Below are 22,162 nucleotides of genomic sequence, written 5' to 3' on the forward strand. Positions count from 1 at the left end.
CTTCCCTTCCCTTCCCCCTTTCTCTTTTTATTTTATTTGTTATTTTCCCCTGGTTTGTGGTCCCCGATAAGTTGGCTTTCCACACCAAGGAGTAGTGTCTGGGTTTAGTTCATATTTAACTCATTCATCCCACTAATAAGCACCCTTGTCTTCCTAAGACATTGCAACATGATTGCTATTTTGCAGGTACTATCATCAGCAACAGATTGATGCTTTTGTCATTCTGAACAACTAGTACATCCAAATAGAAAATACTTAAGTCTTGGGGAACAAAACCCACTCAAAATAAGCTCCTAGTCATGATGGGAATAATTTCACTAATATATGATGTAAAATACTTATTTTGAGTATGGTGCATGGACAGAAATATCCCAAGCAAAAATGGTATGCTGCTGAATAAAGAAGTAGATCAGAAAACCTGAAAATGGTCGCTCATTCTGACACTGATCTTGCAGATGCCTCTAAAGGAGTGGATTTTGTGTGTATGTGCAACTTGGCAAATGAACAGAGGCTGTTCCTGAAAGACCCACAGGGGAAGACTTGGAGGTGAGCGTGGAAGGGGTTAAAGAGATGGACATAGAAATGAAGTACTGCATAAGTTCTTTTGTCACTGATCATAAGCAGAGCTTTGGGTGCTTTGGAAAAAAAGGATAAAAAGTTCTGGATATGTTGGGAAACACATCCAAATTGAACTTTCAGGCTTGGCAGGCAGAGAGGATTTGTCCTTGGTTTGGGAAGACTAGCCCTTGGAGCTCCAGAGCAGAAAAACAGATGGAAGGAAATTAATTCAATAAAAATAAATTAGACCTTTTAAACAGTATTGTTTTTAATATTTATGATGCAAAGAAATTTGCATTTTTTCTGTCAGTAAAGTATATGTCTCTGCTTGACCTTCACTCCCTAAGTCAACACTTTATTTAGCCTGAATGGCAGACATTTTTCTGTCTTATTATGGACATTTTAAGAAAATCTGGAGGCTGCTCTTTTAATTTTTTTTTTTTTAATTCACATTGTAAAAAGATCCTTGACAATAAGAAAATGGTAATATTTGCTCATACCACATGACTGGATCAAGGTAGCCAATGATCTGTATCTTGGTTGCTACAGCGTGATATATTATACTTCATAAGATTTGCTGCAGGCAGAAATCTTAATTAAGCCCTTTGCTAAAGAGTGACCTTCAGGGACTGCATTTTTGAATCGATGTAAAAATAGACAAATGCCCTAACAGCATTAAAGAGCTGTGGAATAGTGTTAAATGTACACTTCCCTTTCTCCTCTACACAAACAATTATTATTTGCTGCCCTTATTGAATACGTTGCAAGGTACTTTCAGCAAATAATCAGCTTTATTGCACATAGAAAGAGATTTCAACCCAATGTGCAGCTCAGTTACACAGATTCTCCTCCATTTCCAATGTAAGCTGGATCTTGAAGGTCCTTTCCAACCTAAGCAATTCTATGATTCTATGTTTCTAAGTTGCACATCTAATTTGAGACTATACTCCAGTGTGCACTATGGTAAAGTTATGATTTTACCACGTTCAGGGATATTCATTGTTTTGGTATCCCTCTAATTAGTTCACCACATGTGGTGTCTTGCTCAGCTTTCATCAATATCACCTGTACCCAGCACACAGTGGCACCTGGGTGGATTTTGCTGGGAAAGAAGGGGATCGTAGGCAGTGCTTGGAAGCAAATTAAGCCTATTCACAATAAGGAGTTTGTGACAGCAGCTACAGCCATGCAGGATGCTGGTGGGATATGTACAATTATCTCCAGGCTGTTTTTCTATGAATCCTGAACTGAAGTATCCTCGTGATGTCAGGTGTGGGCTTTTACTGTTTTTTTTCCACCTGAAAGAAACTGGCAGCTTTGCATTGAGGTCACATAGGGGCTGAGATAAGGCCACCAGCTACAATTCCCACTGCAGATCCTACGTAGGACTCGATCTCTAGAGATGACAGGACAATGTACGCAGTGCCTGCATCTCAGCACCCTCCATGGGGCTGTGGCACGTGTATTGGGTTGATGTGTGAAGGTTTTAGTAGCAGGAGAAGCTCTGTGAGTGGAGCCCAGCACTGCTTCATGTCAGATCAGAGTCAGCTCCAGCTGCTCCTAAAGGGACCTACTGCTGGGTAGAGCTGAGCCATGAACAATACTGGGTCTGAAGGTAAAAAATGCTGCACAGCAGCTTGGAGACAGCAGTGAGAAAATATGAAGGAAACATCTCTCCAGGCACCAAGGTCAGTGCAGAAGGAGGGTGGGAGTTGCTCTAGGCATGGAGCAGAAGCTCCCTCCCTGCAGCTCAGGAGAGGTCCATGGAAGAGCAGGCTGTCCCCCTGCAGCTCATGGGCACCACACGGAGCAGACCTCCACACGAAGCCATGGGGGAGCCCATGGTGCAGAAGTGGATGTGGCCTGGAGGAGGCTGGAGCCAGAGAGAGCCCTTTGAGGAGCAGGGTCTGGGCCAGAGCTGCAGCCCGTGGAGAGAGTGACCATGAAGGAATGGTGGAGACAAAGCATCATGGACTGACCATAACCTCCATTCCCTGTTCCCCTGTGCACGGGAGGAGATAGAAGAGGGCAAATGGGGAGGAAGCTGTTTTCAGTTTTAGTTTCTCACTGCTCTGGTCTGTAAGCAATTGGCAATAAATTGTGTTAATCTCTGTGCTGATTTGTTTTGCCCATGACAATAACTAGTAAAGAAACTCCCTGCCCTTTTTTCAACTGTTGAGCCTTTTTCCATCATGTTTGCTCCCCTTTTGCTTTGAAGAGAAGCAGACAGAGAGCGCTTATGGTGGAGTTACGCTGTCCTTCAGGGTGAAACCACCACACGTCACAATAAACATTCTCAGCAGCAGTGCTAGCACAGGGCTGACTCTTCTGATGACCCCAAAACTGCTGCCTCAGCTGAAAGGATTTTGGCAACTCGCTGAGGAATACCATACACCGAGATAAGGAAAGCGGATTTCAGTTGCTGCAAGTTGGATAAGCCACTTAAAATTTGAAGATGAAATATACTTTCAAAGTAACTTTTAAAAAGCTTTTGACACAAGTTCTCCCCACCTCGATCTACAATACAGCTTTCTTCATGGGCAAAGATGAAATGAAATATCTGCTGGAGCTTATAGAGAGCTCTTGTCAGAGACAGAGCTTTTGTCTGTATTTTTTGACAAGCAGAAAACCCCCAGCTTTTATAAGATAAAGCCTATTGTGAGAGACACAAACCAAGCTCTGGGCTAGACTCACCCGCCCTATTTCCACTGAGATAAGACCGCACTATCCATTTACGTGTGCTGAGGGATGGTCTGTAGTACAGAGGAGAGCACACACTCTTCCAGCATCCCAGGGCCTGGGAGATGAGAGCCCTGCACCTGGAGAAGCCTCAGAGGCTGAGGCCCATGGTGCTGGACAGCCCTGGGTGCTCCTCAACAGGCACACAGCCACTGCAGGCATCATAGTCTGCATGAAATGTCCCGTGCTCCCAGGCCTCATCATCATGCTTTTAAGTACAGAAATTCACCTGCACATCGCAGAGACTGCAGCCTGATGGGGTTTGTCCCTGGGATGGTGGAATACTGCTCCAGGCAGGGGAATTTCTCTTTTTATTCCCCATTCTGCTTCTGATATGACTTGAGGAAAATGATGTAAGCTCACTGCTACATATTTCCAACCTACAGAACAGAGCTAATTTTGCTTATCTGGAGGGAGTAGGGAAAGGCCTAATGCTTGCCAAAGAGCTTGAAGTTGCTCAGATGAAAGATGCAACAGACATAAAGGCTGATAGTAGCTGACCTTTCTGCTGAACCATCCCACAAAGCCTGTCTGAAAAACAAATGACAAGTCTCAGTTCTCCCCAGCTGGGTGTCCTATGAGGTCCCTGTCCCCCACCACTGCCGAAGTGTGGGGTCATCATTCTGGCTCTGGTGGGGATGCTGTGATGGTCATGATTTCACATCGCTTCACAACATGCTGTGCTGTATCCAAAACAACTTCTCCGGCTCTGTTTCAAGCTGCTTGGCTGGCAGAACCCCAAGTGGAGCAAAAATAAATAATGAACCAAGGAGACAGCTCACTCTCAGCCTCACATGTCGTGGAGGAGATAACAGGCCAATGCATATAATGATCTGTGCTGAATCATTTGCCACATAGGTATCAGAAGCTCTCAGCTTCATTCAGGGGCTCTCTCATCCAAGCTGCATGTGAGATGACAGTATTAATACATCAACGCTTGCAAAGACTGATGTAATGAAATCTGTCAGTGTTACCCCTGCACCAAACACTACTTGAAAAAGCAGATGTGTAGCTCAGATTCAGTTTATTACTGTCTGAACCTTCCTCAAGTACAAAACCAAATGTTGAGTAAGGAACAAAATCCCTGGCTCCTGAAAGTTGCAGTAGATGCAGCATGGAGCACAGCAGAAGCATCGTTTGGAGGCTGCTACTGTTTTTTTTATTATTATTAAAAATATTTGGAGATATCTATCAGATCAAATCTCAAAGACTCACAAATACTTCAAGGCATTTAAAGGAGACCTCATCAAATAAAAAATACCTGGGCTTTCTGCTATTAAAGGGCAGTTTTGGCAGTTTGGTACCCCTTGGAGTGCCAGTCTGAGCTGGCTGTCAATGTGCACCACGGCTCAGAGCTACATCTATTTTTCCATGTAACCTGGGGGAGTCATCTTAGGTAACATTTCCATAATCATATACTGTTTTGAAAATTGAAATGCCATTTTCAAAACCAAAATGCTAGTGACACACAGGCTGAAAAATCTGAATTAGAGAAGTAAGTCTCCTACATAATTTTGGCACTTCCAGAATTAATTAACACATCTGAGCTAGTTACTTTGTGTTTCCTTTACAGTTGGTGAACGCAAACAGTGCACAGATACTACACATCTGTCTTCCTTGAGATGCTTCTTTCCACCCAGCTTCAGTGGAGATGCTGCTCTATAGGTTCCTAATAGTAGGCTAAAATTCCCTTACACACCTTGGGTACTGCTGTGCAATGAAGATAACATCACATGTCATCCCTCCAGCATCACTTCTCTGCCTGTCCAGCCCTGTAAGTTTGTGCCATGAGCACAGTCTCACTTCAGATTCTCTGGGATGTGACACAAAAGCAGCGTGACTAAGTTCTAAGAAGACAACTCACAGACACAGCGGGGGACAAGAGATTTGGCCACCCCAGCCTTCACTCTTTTGCTTTTCTGCAGGACAGCCACAGTTGAAAGCATAGGAACTTGCCAAACTCTAGGAATTCTCTTTTCCCTTCTCCTGCCCTTACAAGGGAAAATGAAGCCTCCAGCAGTTCCCCTGTGGTGAGTGCAGAGAAAACACCTGCCTGTCCTCTGCAGTGCATGAGGAAAGCTGCACTCTTGACTTCAAGCAGAGCTGATGAGCAGGAAGATATAAAAGTTTCTTTTCTCATGCCTTGTGGATTCTGGTAATTAGAGTGAGTCAAACAGATGCAAGTAGTGGGTTATTTTGGTAATTGCCTATCTCTAAGGTATCAAACACTGTATTACATACTACCTACCAATTAGGATTCAAAGTGAAAACATGTGTTTAATTTTGATTTTACTTACATTTTTACTTCAAATGTCTATTTTTCTCCCTGTGCAAACAGACCTGAGCAATCTTGTATAGATCAACAAAATCTTCCTCAAACGCCAGACATTTCTCTCTTGATGGTTCTGTGAGCATTTAATCTGCTTGCTAGCTTTGTCAGAAAGAGCTGTCTAATTTCTACAGCCTGCTTATTTTTAAATCAACAAATATTTACCGCACTCTGCATTTTAAAAGATACAATTATTAGTTTACCTCTGTTTGATTACCAGTGACAAAGTAATAATACCAGCAGCTGCTGAATTGTAAGTGAAAATAACCCTTTGTTCTCATTTTTCGTATCTTTAGACTATAACAGCACTCATGGGGACAATAACCTATGAAATAGATTAAAAGCCTGTTAAATGCTATTTTCAGCTTGGCAGATCACCAAACCCTAGCTTACCCTTAAGCTCTGTTTCCTTTTAAATATTCCTTTTACTACAGCCATGTGACAACAGTAATGTGCACTTTCACAGTGATTAAGTAACTGTACAATCAAGAGGCTTTAGGTATATAAAGTGAGCAGTGCTGTTCTCACAGGTGAAAAGAACCGTTCTCCACCAGTGACACCAAGTCTCCTGGAAGAGGCTGTAATTGCCTAATTTGCAGATTTTCCGACTTCTGTAGTGACTTTAAATAAAAGGGGACCCAGTTGATATTCTCTCTGGTTGGCAGTATTGAACCTCCTCTTTTATTTCCACTCCCCTTTTAGAACACTAGACTGAGATTAACAGGGAAATAATTCATATTTATTCACTGATTCCGATGAAGGTTCGCAACTGGATAACTGCTGAAGGAGTCATCACAGGGAATAACACAGCCCGAGGCCATCCTTGGTGTGCCAATCTGCTTTTCTGAACCTCTGCTGACTTGCGGCTGCTTTTCTGGGAAGGAGAACAAAAGTGAAAAACAAAAAAAGAAGGACTAGGAAAATCAGTAAACTGTAAAGAGCTTCTAATACTGTAGGAGAGCTTTGTTGAGAGAAAGAGATGGGAAGAGAAGGAAAAAAACAGGTCTAGAGGAAAATGGGAAAAGCTTCAGTATAGGAAGAAGGGCAAAGGCACTGGTGGACAAATACTGCTCTGCTGGAAGCATTTTCTTTCTCTGAGTAGACTTTTTCTACTCAGACATGGGACAAAACAGATCTTTTAAGAACAGTACTACAGGAACTGGGTCCTCTGCCTCCTGCTCTGATTGAGCAGGAAGCCCTCAAAGATCAGCAGCTCTTACAGAAGAAAGCTTAGTTGAAACCACGACCTTTAACTCCGATTCAGCTTTTTTTGAATGAAAACAAGGCTGTGGAGAAAATCCTAACCATTTCTGAACTCAGCTAGTGGGAGTGAACATAAATAAAAATGATCCCAGCTTTTATCACCTTCTGAATTGTCTGAATATTTTTGTGTTTATGAGCATTTCCTTATGGACATTTCTTTAAAATTTAAAATTGGAAATTATCACCTCACTTTCATCCTTTTCAAATACAAAAACCTATCATCCTCTCACAGGAGAGACAATAAGAGCTCATGAAATGTTATGCTGCAGTAAGTAACTCTCTACTGGAACTTCAGCTTGCTAAAAGCACAAAGACCTCCCGCATGCCTGCATGTTTCAAAAGACAGGAATTTTCCCAAGACTAAGAAACTCATGTTTATCCAGACAAGCCTGCTGCCTTGAAAAGATCAACATGTGGGAAGAGGACCAGCCTCTAAGAGCCTCTGTCCTCCTCAGTAACAATCCAGCCCACCCCAGATGGTTCATGGATGACCAGAGATGTATTCAGACCAGAGCAGGAAAAGGAGGTTTTTGCTTTTGAAACAAGATCATTATGTTCCTTAACAGAACACAACTAAAACATGTATTCTACAAATCTCTTTGCATTATTCTTTGCTTGGTGCTGAGCTGTGACACTCCCTCACAAACTTTGTTCTCCCTTTCCTTTATCTCCATATCCTTATTCATGGAATCATTGAATCATAGAATCATTTGAGTTGAAAGAGACCTTTAAAGGTCATCTGGTCCAACTCCCTTGCAATGAAGTTCAATGCGATAAGACTTCTACCACGCAGTTGGATGTCACTCTCAAGTATGTTTTTACTATAACCTGTATCATGATACACCATTGAAAAAATTCAAGACTTTATATGTCATGTATATGCAAACCAGTTTTGAAGAGATAATGGGTATTTTAGCATTTACTACACATCTTGTGCCAGCTCCAATATGCATAGGATATATCTGCGGTAGAAGAGGGAGGAAACAGTCCTGCACCCTCAACTGCTACCCTGTGTGGGACAGGATGCTTAAGGTTGGAATTTCAAAGAAGTCTTTTCAGGTCAAATACTGAAACTCTAGTGTTGTTTTAAAAAGGATGGTGCCGTAAGTGCCCAATTGAAATATTTCTGCACATGACATTTTAATGCACCTCTTCATTTTTTCCTTCACTTCCCCAAATCCTGGAGTTTCACTTTGAGCTGTGGGTTGAAATGAACACGAAACACAAAGTGAAACTCAAATGAAAGCTCTAACTTTTACCTACTTTCAGAAGAAAACTTCAAATCCCACTAGATACTTCTCTGAAGAATGTTTTTGAAGCAAAAGCTTAGTTCTCTTTCCCTGATGTGTGCTATAATCTTTGTGCCTTAATTTCACCCATTTGCTTTTATCCCATAAGGCAGAGAGCGTGTGAGCATGTTTCTATATACTCAGGTGAGCTGGTTAGGGAGACAGTGCTTGCAGTTAAAGCAATAATATCACAACTCTGAAAATGAATCCTATTCTAAATGTGTTCTCGTTACTTTGTGAGTAAATTGAATCTTCAGTATTTAATTTTACGCTGTTCTTTTGTAGTTTGTGATACGAGCATCCTGGGTTTATAACCACAAGGGTGCTGAGAAACTACTGATTGTTGCGGAACGCATCACGATTCCTGGAAGGAAGGCAGGATAAACACGCAAAGGTTCATTGTAAGCACTGACCTGGCTACTGGTACAGGAACAAAAGATGTGCAGCTCTACTAGAAACATTACTTTTTCTTTTCTGATTCACTATCATTTTATATTCAGCACCTCAGGTAGATTTTCTGGGGAAAGCTGAAGGAGCCCTAAGCCTGAACTCTAGCTATTGTATAACCACAGAGCTGGAGAGATGGACCTCAGGAGGTCACCTGGTGCATTTCTCTGCCATTTACCATTCCAGAAGAATAAATTATTTTTTCTTGAATCATTTTAAAAAGACTGATACGAAAGGCCAGTGTAGTTTTCCAGTGTAGGATTTTCTCATATTGTCACATAGAATGTAACTGCTTTAACAAACTATCGGGACTTGGGTATCCACGTGACACTGATCATCAGTAAGTGAATACCATAGTCAAACTGTGAACGTTTATGATTTGATCCAAAACAGTGGGTTATCTAGCCAGACATTCTTAAAAGCACAGGAAATCCCAACTCCATATGATTGTGATCTGTTTTCTGCTTCCATAACTGTGAAAGGACAAGCTTTCCTTGCTTGTGGTAGGACAGATGGCAGCCCTACAGGTTGCCACTCCAAAATGCCTTCAAGCAAAGCTCTCTGTACTGTGGTCATTGTTACAGCAGCATATGCTTGTGAGTAGCAAGCTGCTTACCCTGAATCTAGCACTGTACCTCTGCATGCTAGGCTCCTTCACATCCACAATTCATTGCCTGTCTTCCAAACCTCTCCAATTTTTTTTTTTTTTTTAATTTTTAAAGCAAACCTTTAGGAAAGTATGACACAAACTTGTATGTATAGTTAGATATTTTTGTACTCCTTGTATATTTTGTATTATGTGTAATTGTATGGAAAATCATACAGGTGGTAGTTCCAAATTCAAATCCCCACAAAAATAAACAGATGTCCTGACAGCAATATTATAGTAGAGAGGTTAAAAGGTCTTTTGTTGGGAACCTATAAACTTCAAGGACATTTCAGTGGGCATTGCAACAGTGGAGAGCACCCACACTTTCCCATTCAAATCTCTGATTAGCTGCACAACAAGGACAACAGTCCTTGTTCCTGGAGATAGATGCAGTCCCTAATGATCCAGTACTCATTCTTTGGGAAAAAAACATTAGCTACTTATATCCTTTTATCAAAGAACAGCCACTATACAAGATAAGGTGGCACTTTTTACCTTATGCATAAGTTCAGATGCAGAAATTCTTGATGTAGGGTTCTGTGAATAGTAAACAATTTCCAAAAACAATTAAATGAATTTTTGGAAGAATACTCGAACAAGAACTACCAAGGTCACACAAATAGTCATGATCCTGTAGCTCACAGGAAGCTGGGAGTGTACACCAGGAAAGCACTGCTATAACACATTCCCTATTTCTACACTATTCCTCATACATCCAATGGGGCTCTTGCCAGATATGATTTACTGAAGAATATGACTTGTTGATTTGACTCAGTGTAGCTGCCACTTGGCTGCTCATGAGAGGCTGAAAGAAAACGTCTATTCTGGTCTTCTCATGTAGTATATCCTGATAAAGAGTGATGCTATGATGGTGTCAGAAAACAACAGACGTGAGAGTGAGTGTGATACAGTGTCCTAGATTAAATGTGCAGGGCTGTGAGCCCTGTGGAATTTCTTGCCTCATCTCCAGCTTAGTTCCATGCAGATGCTAGGTTTGCAGGTGTCACTTGTTCAATCATTTCAAGAAAAATTCTAAGCTGGAAAGAAATATAGTAGCACATCAGCCAGACTAATACTGAAATACTGTACTTCCTTGTGACCACAAGCCTAACCCAATGCTAACTTCTGGCAACGTGACAGCAAAGTTAAGGCCCAGCACCTTTAGTTGACAGATGACCTTTAGCTGACTAAAGCTCTAGTAGGTTTACTCCTGAGTCCATGAAAACAAAGCCAGGCTTATAAAGATTTGCAAAGGCCATAAACATACTCTTTCTGTAGATTTATTGAGTAGGGTTTTTTTCACTCAAACAGTGGAAAAGCAATTCTGGTAATGCTCTGTGAAAAACAGGCAATAAATTGGTGTCATTTTAGTGGATTAGTAATGTCACATCAACTGTCACAGCTTTCTGTCTGTGTCGTCAGCTTTGTAGTTGTCATTCTCTATCCCCGTTACATTGCAATAGTTGCAGACGTTACAATTAAAGGTGTAGTCATACTTGTTCTGAGTGGATCTGGAAAAATAAAGGGGAAAGCACTGGTATTAAAATAATAAAGGGAAGGATGATGTTTTGATAAATTTAGCAGATAAAGTTTAGTGAGGTTTTTTTTGAGTAGCATCAACACTGTTAGTCTTTAGAACATTTTTTGTTAAAATATATTTATTTGCATCAAGATCAAGTGGATTCTGCATATGCTGATTTCTAAGTTTAAAGTTAGAGCAATTAGCTTTCTTGAAACCACAAGAAGGATGACTGATGATGAACCGTCTGATGCTTTCTAGGTAGGAGAATATGAACCAATTGCTACAGCAAATATGACCAGTATTTTCTAGGCTTGGCCTTGTTTCATACTGGAGATTCATTGTGCTGCTCTGAGCATGTTACTTACACATCAATTGTGAAAAGACGTGAATGACTCACACAGGAGCTTCAGGTGCTCAGAAGCACTAAAAATCTGAGTGAAATTCCCAGTGTATTTCAACTCTTCTAGAATTAACAAAAAGAGTCCTTCTTTACCTATTTTTAAAGACCCCGGAGTACAAGGGACTGACTGCAAACTATTACATGTATAAAATCATATAAGGCAGAGGAATTATATGTAATAAGGAGATACGATCCCTACACATATTTTTGTTGTCTTATAATAAATCTAAATTATTTGGAGTTCACATTTCACCAAAATACATAATCTGCAACCTAAATGTGCTAGAAATGTTCTTTAGGCTAGAAGAAGAAAGCCACTTGAAGACTGAATCTAGGCCTTTACATCATGAGATGAGCTGGAGTTGAGCAGTCTATTATCAGAACATGGATTTAGTTGCTAAAAGTAGGTGGAGATATCATTGCACGTAGGACCTAGGAACTCGTTGAAAGAATAGATCTTCCAACACAAGTATTTTTCTAGTAGATGCTTATGACATGGAAATAGGATTTTGGCTGGAACACTTCTGCATATTTTGATGCCCTAATATAGATACTAACTACATTTCTCAGTAACTTCCCTCACCATGTTTCACAATCAATATCAGGACAAACTGAGATAAAGGGATAGATTTTGACATCTCAGACCCAAGGCAAGGATAGAGGGTGTTTTTCACTTTCAGACCATTGAAACAAACATTATAATTGATAATCTGGGTAGAAACCTGTAATGCTACGGAAAGTTGAATTTCAAATATGTCAGAAATCTTTCTGTGATTTTTGGTCATTGTTTTGCTGAGGTATGAGGCAAGGAAGAGATTTAAGATCTGATATATTGAGTTATCTTAAATCTTAAGCAATTTTGCCCTTATCTGTCTTCAGTTCTCTTCTGATTGAAGAAGTTCTAACAAAACAATTAATTTACTTTCCAATCTTGATGTAAATTTGCCTTTGTTTTCATTTTTAACTGAAAACCATGCAGTACAAGGATGTTCTTGTTATACAGACTTCTCACATTGATCTATGCCTTACAGATAATGTGGTGAGTTCAGATAAATCTGCAGGTTAAAGATGGACATTTACCTCATGAGTCTGAAAAAGTAGTCAGCTATGGATCTGTATTTCAGTGCCTGAACATAGAAGGCCCAGTATTATCATCAGGCAGGCACTCAATGAAGATTTCAAATGCATTGTGAAAATTGTCTTTGATAAAAACACTTGTCTGAGCCAGCAACCTCTTGCTTTGCAGATGATAAAATGCTTTTCACAGTACAGTACTATCCCACAGTAATAGAGTGTTAAGCAAAAGCCTTATGAGAGTCACTGATAAACTTCTATTTAAAAATGCTTTTATGTGTTATGTTTTCATTATTTTCAATTGTCTTTATTAAGATGTATGTATCTGATTGTCCCCTACCCAGATACTGTATCACCTCTTGAATTTCAAGTCTGCAAATATTAGATGGTAGCAGATTCTCCCATGTTCGATGTCGCTCTAAACAGGGTTGTTTGTTTTTTTCTGTTGTTGTTTGTTTTGTTTTGTTTTCTTTAAGGAAGAACTTGAATTTTGCCTGTTCTCTTGTACCTGCTTTTCTCACTAATATTCTTTTTTCTTCTTTCATTTCCCTCCAGACTGTCAGTCTCAGAAGTCACATCATGAAATTAGTATTTTGTATAGTTCTATACCTCATTCGGAATATTGCCAAGAGCATAGCTTAGCCTTGACTCTGATTCAAGGTCCATTTAGAAGGTCCTGTCATCTTTGCTGAAATCTTGTTCTGGTATGTGTCAGTTGTTGTTCCAGAGAACTTTTTGCCATAGGATATTAATGCCATAGGTGACCAACACAGTGAGAAATGGGGTCAAGGAAAGTGTCAAGATGTAGACAACTGAAAACTGTGAAAATAAAGGGTCTTAAAAATAAAACCCAGTACTTAACAAGGAGCCAGCAGTGGTCTGTAGTGAACTAAAATGATCAACTCTTATCAATCTGTGTTGCTGATGTGACAAGTCACCATGTGTTGGACCATCTGGATCCTCTTCATCATATTCCCCATCAATTCCTCGTACAGAAATGCTCAGAATTTAATATAAAGGTGACAAACACAAGGCTGGTTGATCTACTTTCCACATGGCAGGAGGATTAGGCAGCCTCTTGATTAGGCAGAAGAAAGCATTTCTAACACAGACACCTCTTGAGCAGTCAGGAGCATCAAAGAATATTGAACCCATTTGATGGGTCTAATGGATAAATCACATTAAGGAAAACTTTTGTATTAATCAAAAAACTTCTGTATTAATCAAAAAACTTCTCTACAGCTTTTTCTTCTTCCCTTCTGCACCTATGTAGTTTATGTTTAAAGCTACCGTTCTTGGCACCTGGCTCTCAACCCCTTTCCTTTCCTGACAAGCTATTCCAGACACATATCTTCTTACTATCTTCAAGACACATACTGTCCTGTTCACAAGACAGCCTGAGCCCATCCTTTCCCATCTTATACACAGACTGGGCTGACCAGTCTAACTCACCCTGAGTGGATGCTAAGGATGATGTTGAGGATGCTCAAGGAAGTCAAGGAAGAGAGATTTAATGCAGTAATAAGCTCCACTCGACTTGGCTAATCATTGGCCAGTTATTATCTGTGAAAACTATAGAAGAAAAATAGTTTTACATTTTGAACTCTCCTTTTCAGCCATACCTGCCATGCTGACTGTGTAATGATGGACAAGGTAAGAAATGGGGTGGGAAAACACAAGGTTCTGGTTTGTGTGCAGGGGTTCTGTACAGCATGTGTGGTGATGTTTGATTTAAACATTTGGGTGAGAAATGAGCTAAGGGCTAAGTGTGATACAGAAACAAGCAGATTTTGTTGAGCGGTGGGACCAGGTGAACCTCATGAGGCTCAACAAGTCTAAGCAAAAGGTATCGTACCTGGGTTGTGGCAACCCTCACTATCCGTACAAGCGGAGGGATGTAAGGATAGAGCACATCTCTGTTGAAAAAGACCTGGGGGTACTGGTGAATGGCAAGCTGAGCATGACCCAGCAATGTGACCTCAAAGCCCAGAAAGCCAACTGTATCCTGAGCTGCATCAAAAGAAGCATGCCCTGCAGGTCTACTCTGTGCTGGTAAGACCTCACCTGGAGTACTGCATCCAGATGTGGAATCCTCAGGAGATATGTGCGTACAGGAGATATGTGGACCTGTTAGAGCACATCTAGAGGAGGGTCATGAAAATGATCCAAGGGATGGAACACCTCCCCTATGAGGACAGGCTGAGAGAACGGGCTGTTCAGCCTGGAGAAGAGAAGGCTCTGGTGAGATCATATAGTGGCCTTTCAATATCTAAATGGGGGCTCTAAGAAAGAAGGGAACAGACTCTTCAGCATGGCCTGTGATGGTAGGACACAGGGAAATGGTTTCAAAGTACAAGAGGGAGATTTAGATTGGATAGAAGAAAGTTTTTCACAATAAGAGTGATGAGGCATTGGAACAGGTTGCCCAGAGAAGTGGTGGATGTCCTGTCCTTGAATACATTCAAGATCAGGCTGGATGGGGCTCTGAGCAACCTCATCTAGCTGCAGATGTCCCTGTTCATTGCAGGGGAGACCCTTTATGGGTCCTTTCCAACTCAAATGGAAATGGATTCTAAGAAATATAAGATGGAGTGATAGACTAAAAAGTCTTAAAATGTGAAAGACAGTGTCAGAATAGGAGGATTCTACAGGGTGATGTAACTGTGGGAAACAATTGGCTTATTAGTAAGACTTGGAATTTTGGTTAGGTAACAAATGGAATGAGAGTATGAAGATGTAGAAAATATCCTAAAGATCACATTTAAAAAACCCAACAGTGACTACTAAGGAGATGCTGCCCACCATGGTTGCAGGGCAGTAGGAGAGAGAGGTCTTCCTGTTTTTTTTTTTTTTTTTTTTTTTTTAACATTGGGAAAGTCTCTTCCTTAACTATTTTCCTATTATTATTATTTTTTTCTCCTTCTTGTCGGTATGACACATTTATACTGAAAACTCTCCAGGAAAAAATGATACCTTTATGAAATCCAGCACAACAATGCCTGTAGTCTTGGCTATGACCTTTGGGCTCTCTTTTGTAATGGTAGTGAAATTCCTCATGTAAAGAGGGAGCCCAGGCTGGGAGCAGAAACAAATCCCAAGTTTCCTTGAAAAACTGAGCAATTCTTGATAATTACATCCCATTTCACACATTTGTTTCTCATCATGCATTAGCTGATCAGTATGCTTCTGTGACTAACAGTAACAGTGCATAGAATGAAAATGCCACTTTCCAGATAGAATGATCAATCTCCTTGACTTTGCCTGTAAACATGTTTCATCAGGGGGTCACTAATATGCTTTTATTGCCTCTCTGTCAAAGATGATGCCATTACCAACCCTGATAGAGTATTCTGTAGAGGGTTCCTTTTAATTTTATTTTTTATGTGATCATGAGAGACTGTAACCAATAAATTTAGTTCAATGCTTTCTCACTATTAACTAATTCTAAGTAAATCCATTGGGGAAGCCTGGATACAAACACTTCAAAGAATTTTTACAGGATATTGAAAATGATATTCACCGTGGGACAGAGGTTTAAGTACTGAGCTGCTAGTGTTTTCTTTACCATTAAAGCTACAACACTGCTAAATGTCATTTAGTCAAAACATTGTATTCGGAAGGATTTGTAGCACAAGATGACTATTTGCTTTTAATAAATTTGTCGCATCGGGGTGGTTATGTTAGCTTATTTCTGGGGGAAATGAAGCTTGGGAAAATATGATGCTTTTTTTTCCCTTTTTCTTTTTTTTTTCTTGGGGCCCGGTGCAGCTCCCACTGAAGGCAATGAAAACTTTGCTATTGTCCACAGTGGGACAAAGATCTCTGAATGCTTCAAGTATTCAAATGTAAATTAAAATTTTTTTTTCAGAAAAAAAAAAAGACAAACAAACAAGAAAATTAACAACCAAAATGCAAAAGTAAAACAACAAAACAACCAGAAAAAAATAAAAGAAAAAATTCAAAAATTGATAGCAGTTGGTAAAAAAAAAAAAAAAAAAAGGAAAAGGGAATTGAAATAAAGGTTTTTCTGGTGGAGGATTTTTTTTTTTTCCCATGCTGCCTTTACATCCCATATAGCACCCTAAAAACTAGCACACAGGATGTGATACCATGGAAACAGCTGGATACTACAGGATTTGTGAACTACTTTTGTCAAGGTTTAGACTCTAGGGATTTGATTTTTTTTTTTTTTAAGTTTAATTGATTTTTTCTCCTGCTGAAATCCATGATATGTTGAGCTTGTTAAACTTATGTTAGAGGTCACAGAGTAAATTTAATTGGTAGTATTTCTTTTGAGCCTAATTTAAAGGTTGATTTGGCTTTATGGACAGATTCTCAGTTGCTGTAAATCACTTTAGGTGTAATGGACCTCTGTCTGCAGGATTAGAAAATATGATCACCTGAGATTCAAAGACATTAACATCTCGGGAAAAAAAGGAAAAACAACAAACAACTGAAGTTTCTTTCATGAAATACTGTTTTAATGAAAGTTTCTGTAAAGGCAAATATTCTTCCAGGAGATAAAAATACTTCTTTGATTCTATTCCCATTCAACCTAAGAAGACAGGGAAGCCATGTAAATACAGTTTATGGGCTGTGTGGTTTTGTGTTAGTTGGTAGAGTCACTTCATAAATCATGGCCAGCTCTCCAATCCGTCATCAAGACACTTTCCAGTAGGCCCCATGTCTCCTCTGAGAGTCTTGGACAGAATGTTTACATGGTCCCTTTTCCTCTTTCTACCTCCTCTGCTTCTTTGGGCTCAGATTTGGTATCCCCAGTGCCTCAGCTCCCAGCGTGGCTTTCCCCAGCCTTGCTCCTCATCTCTTTCCCTCTTGCCAGACTCCTTCACTTTCGCTCTGGATAGCTTTCTGACAGCAGGGATTTCTGGTAGCCTGAAGGAAGACTAAAGTCAGTTAAGTAGCATTGTGTTGCAGAGATTAATATTTAGGTTTTCCTAAGAACAACAAAAAACAAATCAAACTAAAATAAAAACAAACAAACAAACAACAACAACAAACCAAAAAGACCTTAAAATTGATGCTTGGAGATGTCTTGGGCCTTGATCCTACTTTTTATAGGCCTATTCATAGTTCACATGCATAAATCCTTCCAAGTTTAAAGACTATAGTGTATACTCAAAATCAGTGCTCTGCAAAAGGTACAGAGAGCAGGCTAACATAGGACGCATGTGGCTTATAGACCTTCTGGGGACCATGAGATTACCTTGCACTTACAAATGCAGTCCCAGAAATGTGTATGCAGGATCTGGAATATCTACCATGCAACCATGGATGTGAGATGGTTGGTGTGAATAAGATGAAAACCAACAGAAAGATGTGCACAAAATTCAGCCTGGTCAAAAGGTTTTTAGACTGAGTTTGATTAAGACTATATTTCCTGAATCTAGATGACCCCGAAGGAAGTACTCAAAAAAAGATAAATACTATAACAATTGCCAGTCTGTTTGCTTTTCTAAATCAATCAGAAATTGCACTTTAGAAATTGTCTTGAAGTATTTTTCTAAGAAGCTCATTAGATACAAAAGGCACCAATAACTTTTTAGATGAAAGAAATGAGTCTGCTAATCTTCTGGGATTTTCCCCTCCCCAGAAAATATGCAAGTTACTGGAAAAATCCTGGGGCTAAATTTTGAAATCATCCATTAATACCCAGTAATGGCAAAACTATAATCTCAGTACAGTAGTTTAAATTACTTAGTGAATCTGGGCAGCTCTGAGAGCTCTGATCTGAATATCAACACCCTGTTTTTAATCTATTCTAGTCTTTACGTAGATCCTAAACAGCAGTGCAATACTGCTTTCACTGATGATACGGAACTATTTTTCCCTTTATTTTGTGTGTGGAAAAGTCATTTCTGTATATATCATGCTTCAGTTAGTTCATCTTGACAGCAGTAACAATCTCTTGAGAGAACAGAAAACTTCTCACCTCTGGAATATGCACTGGAAGCCCTCTCTCCTGATGTTTTCTCAACTAAGTACAAGTTTTGATAATGTGACACAAAGTATTGTAGTGTCACAAAAAGAAACATAACACTCTAGCTGTGTGAATAAATATTCAAAATTGCCCTTGAAATGTCGGTGTTGGCAAACAAGCATATTTAGAATGGGCTTTTGTACTGAAAGAAAACATTAGAAAGATCATGGTTCATGCAGAATAAAGGTCTTGAAAATAAATGAGGAAGATGCGTGGAGATGCTTCAAATGAAGATAACTCTAGAAAGCACGAGCCTTATCAAAATGAAATACAATAAAACGTTTTTGAGGCATTTTTCCTCATGGTGGATCCTGGTCTCCAGGGAGGAACTGAAGTCTTCACAATGACTTCAAAGAACTTAGGTTATGTCCTAGCAAAAAACAATGGCAGCAACAAATGTGTCTTAAAGATAGAGTTTTATCTTTGCAACAGATGGGAAACACCATCCTGAGGGTCATTCTCAGACTTCTAAGAGACAAAGATATGAAGTGTAGCTAAAAGAAGGTCTAAATAAAATCTTGGGCTGGTAGGAGAACTAGAAGTTTTACCTACTCTGGCTGTGGCAAGCCCAAGCACAGGGTAGAAATATTCCCTTTTTTATCCGAGTAGAAAGTTATGATGCCTCAATAGAGAAAATACCTCAGGGTATTTTCACTGGAAAAAAAAAGTCTGCAGTGGTGAAAACCAGTGCATAGTTGACTGTCTTGTCACCAGCTGAAAACTGCCATTATACATTTGCTTTATACTTGTGTAGCTCACAATGTTCACAGACAAGGTAAGATGCTCTGAAGAGGCCTGATCTTCAAGTGACAAATCCATGAATCTACCTGGAAATAAACTCCTGAAAGAGGAATACCACACTACAGGATATTGCAATGAATTAAAGACTTCTACCTCCCTACTATTCTTCCAGTCACCCATGCAAAACTACATGTAACTGCCTGACACCTCCTATTTGCCACAGTTACACAGTCACACCAGATTCTATTTAACACTCATTATATAGTACTTAAATGCCCTGTTTCAAGTAGCCGTTGTAGCATACTTGTTTAGAACTTTACATTCAAAAGTTTACATTATTAAATCAAAACTAAAATGTAAACTTCAAAGTTTGAATCACCTACAAAGAGTGAATGTGAAGTCCTCACACTTACAACTTAGGCCTGAACAAATAAGTGAAATAAGCAATAGGATAACTTTAAAAGTAGAAACCAGAACTGTTACCAAATTAAATAGTTTCACTTATGAAATCTGACCTGGATGAAAAGAACAGTTGTTAACACTTTTCTGGCACTTGCACATCTAACTTTTTTCTTTCTAGAAAACATCTATGCTCATGTCTGATTTCAATAAGTTATTTCACAAACCCTATGAAGAGTAACACAAAGTAAAATATCTAAGGAAAAATAAGGTACCTATTTGAATTAGGTGCAAAATTCAGTTTAAGTCAGTAGAAACTTGACTCAAATAAATTCTAACTATCCCCAAGTCAATAGTTACTACAGTGCATTTGCTTAGCCTTCTGTTTACTCATAGTAACACCAGGAAATCTCCTCCCCAGGTGTCCCAACAGCTTCATTTCTGTTTCTCTTCTGGCCTCACGATGTCCTTTCAGTGGTCACCTTTTGCTCTCAAACTGAATTTCTTGTGGGTTTATAACTTGGGTCCACTACACCAAATTTGGGAACTACTTCATGGCCATCAACACCCTGTCATTGCAGTGTGGAGGCTTTCCTGATGGAGACTCTTTTTGCTCTACTTGTCTCTGCTGCCATAGTGAATAGCAAGGAATTAGTATGTTTCCAGAAAGCAAAGAAGGAAATTAAAGGAGAAGGAGAAATCTGAAACAATTTCCTTCTCTCAGGTGCTCCTAGGACAACGTAGCTACGTATTGTCTCTAGTACAAGTTTAAAGTTGTCTGATGTCAAAACAGTCCTTGTGAATGTGTGAAATGCCTGTTTAAGAAGCAAAGCGTCTGTCCAGATGGTGTTGGCACAGCTGACTGTACCTTTGGACAACAAGATGACCTTTTAAGGTCTCTTCCACTTCTGTTTTCCCTGACTCTGTTTTCTACAGTGAAAACTGAAGTACTTAACGCTATCCACAAGTGAGCACAACTGCCAAGAAAATACACACTGGAGGAAAAATCCTCCTTGATTGCTAGTTTTTTTTTTAACATAAGGTACAGCTACATCTTCTCCCAGAAAGAGACTAATTTTTTTTGCCATTTCTTCTGTGTACTGGCTATTTTTATTACTTTTATACCTCTCATAAAGGCATTTCTTTCAGACAGAACACTCTCAGCCCTGGTAAGTATTTGATCCTTTTTTTTTTTTTTCAAAGCAGACATCACAATCTAACCTTAATGCTTTGTATTGTGATTTTGTCTTTTTTTTTCTTTTTCTTTCTTCCTTTCCTTCTTTCTTTCTTTCTTTTTTTTTTTTTTTTTTTTTTTTGGAAGCCTCTGTAATATAAATATGTCTTTATTTCCAAGAGGATGACTGTTTCCTAGGGGATGACACTGCTTCTGCCTGAGACAAAAGCTGTTCCACCTAAGGAAATCTTCTGAAGTGCTAAACACAAGGATGTACTTCTCCTTTCATCCTGGTGTGGTTAGCTTTTCTCTTCTGCATGAAGGCCTCAGCTGCTGCAATACCGGGTCTTAACCTGTCCAGCTTCATTTGTTATTAGCATCCTTTGCACTCTGCTTTGCTAGTCATTTAGTAAAGGATTCAAGCTGTAACAGCAAAAGTGGTGAAACTTGGAAATGTATGCCTTGAACATGAGCATGGAAACCTTTGAGATGGGTCAGGCACAGAGTGGTTCAGATGTGGAGATGAGGTTGGAGGCAGCTAATGACATGATGGCCTCACTAAGTTTGTGTGCTAAGCCTTGATGGCAGGAGCTGGACCCAGCTTAACAGCAATGTTAATTCTGAAGTAAAACCAAGGAGATTATGAGCTCTCTTGGGGTCTGCTTTGCTCTCTTTTTGACCATTTTCTAGTGGTAACTAATCAAGGCTTCAAGCACTGTTGAGAAAACGGGGTAGGATGGCTTTCTCCCACCTAAGAGTGCCCAGCACACCCTTGCAGAGCAAAAATCCTTTGCAGCTCTTTAACCACTGCTCCAACATGGGTCTGCACCAGGGGGCCCACTCTTCAGGAACTGCTCCACCACCAGTCCCCATGAGTGGCAAATCCCCCAGACCTCCTACTCCAATGCAGGTCCCTCTCCACAGGCTCTGACCTGGGCCCTGCTCCTGTGGGGACTCTCCATGGCTGCAGCCTCCTCCAGGCCACATCCACTGCTGCACTGTGGGTTCTTCCATGGCTGCACATGGAGATATGTTCCATGTGGTGCACATGGGCTGCAGGGGGACAGCCTGCTCCTCCACAGGCCTTTCTTGGGATGCAGGGAGCTTCTGCTCCATGCCTGGAGCAACTCCTGCCCTCCTTCTGCATTGACCTTGGTGGCCTCAGGGCTGTTTCTCCTCTCTCATTCCTCTCTTCCATCTGCTGAGTGCACAGCACTTTTTTCCCTTTCTTAAATCTGCTCTCTGAGAGCACACCCAGCATCACTCATTGCTGAGCTCAGTGCAGGGGTGGGTCCCTTTACGGACGTGGCTCCTGGGCTCTGCTCACAGATGCCATGCCTGTAGCCCTCCCACTTAAAAACCTTGCCATGTCAGCCCGCAGAGTCAGTATGAGCATAAAAACCCCTTATATTTTATTGCACTATGTAGGTAAACAAATTATACTTTTTGCCATCAAGAGTAGCAGAGTGGTTTTTTTGTTATTAAACTAGGGAATAAAAAATTTCCAAAATATTAAGAACTTCAGTTTACTTGTTCTTTTAAAGATTTCATATGTGAGAAACCCTTCAGAGTAAAACTGC

The 22,162-nt window shown here is 40.1% G+C and overlaps 1 protein-coding gene across 1 annotated transcript in view; it reads right to left on the reverse strand.

Annotated features, from left to right (window-relative positions):
• Positions 1-22,162, reverse strand: part of ADARB2 (adenosine deaminase, RNA specific B2 (inactive)) — a 304,005-nt gene that overhangs the window by 153,283 nt on the left and 128,560 nt on the right. The gene's annotated exons all lie outside the window — the stretch shown is intronic.

The sequence above is a fragment of the Numida meleagris genome, chromosome 2, assembly GCF_002078875.1.
Source record: "Numida meleagris isolate 19003 breed g44 Domestic line chromosome 2, NumMel1.0, whole genome shotgun sequence".
NCBI lineage: Eukaryota > Metazoa > Chordata > Aves > Galliformes > Numididae > Numida > Numida meleagris.